The sequence below is a fragment of the Mixophyes fleayi genome, chromosome 4 (genome assembly GCF_038048845.1).
Source record: "Mixophyes fleayi isolate aMixFle1 chromosome 4, aMixFle1.hap1, whole genome shotgun sequence".
Lineage (NCBI taxonomy): Eukaryota > Metazoa > Chordata > Amphibia > Anura > Limnodynastidae > Mixophyes > Mixophyes fleayi.
In genome coordinates, this window is record NC_134405.1 from 98107697 (window position 1) to 98113696 (window position 6000).

A 6000-nucleotide genomic window follows, 5' to 3' on the forward strand; every position below is an offset into this window, starting at 1 on the left:
GAGGTGTATCAATCAGACCCGTTGCCAGAGGTGTATAAAATCAAGCACCTAGTCATGTAGTCTCCATTTGCAAACATTTGTGATATAAAATGGGTCGTTCTGAAGAACTCAGTGACTTCAAGCGTTGTTCTGTGATAGGATGTCACCTTTACAATAAGACGGTTTGTGAAACTTCATCCCTGCTAGATATTACACGGTCAACTGTAAGTGATATTATTAGAAATGGGAAGCATTTAGGAACAACAGCAACTCAGTCACGAAGCAGAAGACCACGTAAAATCACAGAGTGGGGTCAACGACTGCTAAGGCGCATAGTGCGTAAAAGTCACCAACACCCCAGTGCACAAAGCAAGGACAACAAAGACATGGTTTGATGAGTTCAATGTGGAAGAACTTGACTGGCCCGTACATAGCCCTGACCTCAACCCCAGCGAACACCTTTGAGGTGAACTGGAATGGAGATTGCGCACCAGGCCTTCACGTCCAACATCAGTGCCTGACCTCATAAATGCTCCACAGAATGAATGGGCACAAATTCCCACAGAAACACTCCAACATCTTGTGGAAAGCCTTCCAAGAAGAGTGGAAGCTGTTATCGCTGTAAAGGGGGACCAACTCCTTATTAAAGTATATGTATTTGAATACAATGTCATTACAGTCCCTGATGGTGTAATGGTCAAGCGTCCAAATACTTTTCTCCATATAGTGTATGTTGAGGCATGTATGACACACATGACCAGAGCAAGCCTACAACCAGTTAGGAGCATGTGGCATGCATAAGCAGCGGATGTCCAGCGCATGGCCAAGCCAAAAAAAGCCATTGAGGGAGAAGGAAGGATTTGCTGAAGAGAGAGCAGCATTTTGGTGAGATAATGAGAATCTGTTAGAAGGAAACGGCAGTGAGTTATGGTAGAGCAGTCAGAGAGAAGCAGAGCAAAAGGAAAGAGGAGCAGAAAGAGTGTTCGGGAAACACAAGAAGTGACTCAGCTGAGAGAGAGAGGAACAGACAATAAGAGAAAAGCAATTAAGATACAGAGAAAGGAGAAGTAAAGTGAATTACTGGTAAATCATTGATACACAGCACAGGAGAGAGATTGGAAAGAGAACTTAAAATATAAAAAATATTTAGAGTCTGCAGTGAATACAGACAGAATATGTAATTATGCAACTTGCAACAACATGTAGCGCTTCATTAATGGGGGGAAATTTCAAATGTACAGACAGCTCACACTCAACTCTAAATTGCAGTGCTAAAAATAAAGCTGCAAAATGCTAACTCTAAATATTGCCCAGAGAGGTGAAAAGAGAGAAGCTGAAGAGAAGCTGGAGAATGAATAAAATCATGAAGAGTGAGAGTTAGAGAATAAATCAATAAGCAGTGAGATTTAAGAGCAAATAAATTAACAAAGAGACAGAATTTGACACAGATAAGAAACACTTGGCCCTTCTAGTCAGCCCATTTTTTAACCTATAATAACATCAAACCCTGTTTGATCTGTAGTTCTTTGTAAGGATATCCTTATGTCTATCCCAAGCATAATAAATTGCTGTATTGAATTAGCCTCTATCACCTCTGATTCCTTTCTACTAGGGTAGAAAGAAACAGACCTATGGGCCTAGTTATTAACAATCAGCGATATAACTAGTTTTCTATCACTGCAATAAGCAGCAATAGAAAAATTCCTATTGGTTTAAATTAGCAATAAGTGATAAGTATTACTCAGCTAGACTCCTGGGGGGTATATTTACTGAACTGCAAGATTCAGAAAGTGGAGATGTTGCTTATAGCAACCAATCAGATTCTAGCTGTCATTTTGTAGAATGTACTAAATAAATGATAACTAGAATCTGACTGGTTACTATAGGCTCACTCTACACTTCCTCCCACGGGACTCTCATCTCCTCCTACGGTCTTCAGTATCACCTCTATGCTGATGACATTCAGCTCTACGTATCTTCTCCTGATCTCTCTCCCACTCTCCTCTCTCATGTATCTGACTGCCTCTCTGTAAACCTCCTCCTGGATGTCCTTGCGCTTTCTCAAAATTAATATCTCAAAAACTGAACTAATTGTCTTCCCTCCCCCCAGGCTCCCCTCTCACCACAACCTCTCTATCGTGGTTAATAATACAACCATCTCCTCTGTCACCCAACTCCGTTGTCTGGGTGTCACCCTTGACTCCTCTCTCTCCTTCGTCCCCCACATCCAATCTCTAGCCCTAACCTGCCGCTTCCAGCTGCGTAACATCGCCCGCATCCGGCCCTTCCTCTCACAAGATGCCACCAAAACCATCATCCATGCTCTCATCATCTCCCGCCTCGACTACTGCAACCTTCTCCTTACTGGCCTCTCCCTCTCCCACCTCTCCCCCCTTCGTTCTGTTCTCAATGCGGCTGCCCGACTCATCTTTCTCTCACGCCGCTCCTCCTCCCCTCTCTGTCTTGCCTTACACTGGCTCCCCTTCCCCTACAGGATCCTTTTCAAACTCCTGACCACCACTTACAAAGCTCTCTCCCAGTCTACTGCCCCCTATATCTCTAACCTCCTCACCATTCACACCCCTGCCCGCTCCCTGCGCTCGGCCAATAACCGTCGGCTCTCCTTTACTCTGATCACCTCTTCCCACTCCAGAATCCAAGACTTCTCCCGAGTTGCTCCCCTTCACTGGAACGACCTCCCTCGCTCCATCCGTCTCTCTCCCAGTCTGTGCTCCTTCAAACTGGCACTTAAAACTCACCTGTTCCTCAAAGACTACCAACCATCCACTTAACCCTTACCTTGTCGCTCCTTCGCTAACCTCCTTCTCTCGTTCTCCCCTCTCTCCACCAGCCCCGCCTTTCTCTCCCTTACTTTAATGGCTCCCTCTTGTGCCTGTTTGTCCAACATCCCTTAGGATGTGAGCTCGTATGAGCAGGGCCCCTCTCCCCTCCTGTCTCCATACCTGTTCTTTTGCTCCATCTTCGCCCATATGTCTGCTCGAAGTTCTGAAGTCTTGGTACTTTGTGTTTATTGCTCTGTACTATGTCACCCTGTATGGTCTCCTGTTTGTATTATGTACGGCGCTGCGGAAACCTTGTGGCGCCTAACAAATAAATGATAATAATAATAATAATTATATAGGCAACATCTCCACTTTTTCAAACCAGCAGCTTAATAAATTTACCCCATTTACCCCCTGGGGGTAAATTTATCAAGCTGCGAGTTTCCTGCAGCTTTGAAAAGTGGGGATGTTGCCCATAGCAACCAGATTTTAGTTATCATTTATTTAGTACATTCTACAAAATGATAGCTAAAATGTAAATGGTTGCTATAGGCAACATCTTCACTTTTTAAACCCGGAAACTTGCAGCTTGATACATTTACCCCTTGGACTTAGGCTTCCAGTTCCACATGAAAAAAAGCTAAATAATATAAAAAAACATATACATTATTTGCAGGCATTCCAGTTTGAAAAAATCCTTTATTTTAATAAAGTATTTTTTAAATGATTTTCCCCTGCTATCGCCATCCAGAGATAATAATAACAATGGGATAGCAGTAGTTTTACATATATCGCCACTGTCCTTGTTAAACAGGCTTCCCTAGACAGGCACCTGTTTTCGACAGAGATAGGGCTTTTCTCTAATTAATAAATAGCCAGAGGTGATTTCAGAGTAGAAGACCCTTCACATAGAAAAGATATAGCCATAGAGGAAAGGGACAGTATTGGCAGAAAAAAAATTGCAGAGAGCGGAGAGAGAGAGAGAGCTGAGAGAGAGAGAGCAGAGAGAGAGAGAGCGGAGAGAGAGAGAGAAAGGGAGAGAAAGAGAGAGCGGAGAGAGAGAGAGCGGAGAGAGCGGAGCGAGAGAGCGAGAGAGCGAGAGAGATCTGGGAAATACTAGTTGTGTGAAAGGAAGCAAAGTTCAGGTTTTTCTGCCAGAATTTAAACACTGGAGCAGCATCCAGTCTTCATTTTTCAGCCAATGAAACTCTGCTCTGCTGATGACTCCCACAAATTGCCAGGCCACAGACTTGTGCAGTATGAATGTGGTCAACCCGGGAAATTCCCGGGTCCGAGGTGCAGTATGAATGGTGTTTCTGAGCTGGGACGCTCCGAGCCCCTGCAAAAACCCGGCTTCAAAAACCCGGGATATTGCAGGGGCGGCAGTATGAAAGTGGTATAACATAAAAAAGAGAGATAATCAGTGATTTATAAAGGCAGAATAACAGAAAGTGAAGTGCAGGTGAGATTTGAGTAGAGACTTCGAAGAGCAGAAATAGTGACAGAATCCCACCAGGACTACAGAAAGGACTACAACCGGAAGGATCGAAGAGGAAGATGACAATACTGATAACTATATCCCATGTGGAGCTACCTAACCTACTTGGGATCCACCAGGATAAGTAGCATCACTAACAGACTCATTAATTACAATCACACAAAGTACACAAACATTCCGGTAACTATAGGAACACTAATAAACATCAAGTACAGCACAGACCGAATCTAATTTTGAGGTTTGATAATTCACTTTGGAATTCTAACAAAACAGAATATTGTCTCTCTAGTAGGGACAGGTGCCAACAACAGAGCTTAAACTATAGTAGTTGTAGACAAGTAAGAACAGCAAGTCTATTGTCCGTACATTATCAGAAAGAAGTAAAAAACAACTCTGCAATATATTCGCTGTGATAGGACTAAATGTATTTATTATAGTTTCAAAATATTTAATATAACTTTTTAATATGGGAAATATAAGCAATAAAAAAAAGTACTAAAAGTAAAAATAAGTGTTTCATCACTGGATATAGTGAATTCTAGGAATATTGAAGAGCTGAAGACTGAAACAAGCCACAGACAGATAATGTATCCAGAACAATAAACAGCTTATGATACAGTTCTCGCAGAATAATAGTAAATAGCTACAAAAAAAAGGATCTCCAAGCAAGTAAACAGCACTATGATCAAATCATGAAGACAATTGTGAATTTAGAATATATGAATGATCAGTTAAGGAAGGAAATTGAGTCTTTAAGAAAACAACTGAACGAAATGGATAAATAATGAATAGGAAGATAAGAAAACAAACACTGAAAGTGAACTTTCCAAACAAGATAAGCAGCAATAAAGAGCAAAAAAAAACAATGGAAATGCATTGGTAAAGACACAGATAAAATAAATGTAAGGTCATTGAATACTAGAAAAGGAAAGAAGAGTACAACCAGTGCGACATGAAACAATGGTCAGCAACATGTAATTTTAGAATGCAGGTCCAAAGCAACAGAAGGAACTCTTTAGAAATTGAAAAATTAAAGTATCTGATGAGGCAGTAAGGCTGCAAAGAGACACTTATATCAGATGGTGACACTGATCGACAAGATATAAGCACCAGTACGATGACATAGTTGACGTAAAAGATGCAAAAATAAAGTTGATTCAGGAACAGTCAACAGGAAATAGCTTGTTTAAGAGCTTTAATGGAAACTGATGTAACAAAAATAATGAGAGCGTGACACTTAGGGCCTGATTTAGAGTTGGACCTAAGAATGCGCTTTGTTTTACTGTGCCCAATAGACAATGTGCTAAGACAGATGGACAAAATGGTTGCTTTGAGAAACATTACAAGAAGCAGCAGACTAGATAACCAATAGGATAAATTACCCTACACAGTGGAAGTCTTTCTGAGTTTGGATAAATCAGCATATTGTATCATATCAGAGGATGAAACCTGTAAAAAGACTGCAGTGAAATCTCTTAAAGCCCTACACTTACTAAGAGGACCATAGTGCTGAGAGAGGTGTCACTGACTGACGTGGGGACTGGAGAATCCTCAGGTTGGGATGAGATTCTGAGCACGGACTCCTATTCACTGGGTTCCCTATATCATGGGCACAGAGTTATAGTTCCCCAAGGAATGCCATTGTAGCAATTCCAGAAATAGAAGAATTAGAACCCAGCCACCCTGTAGGAGATCCAATACGATGACAAAATTTAAAAATGCCAGGTTTCTTTAGAGACA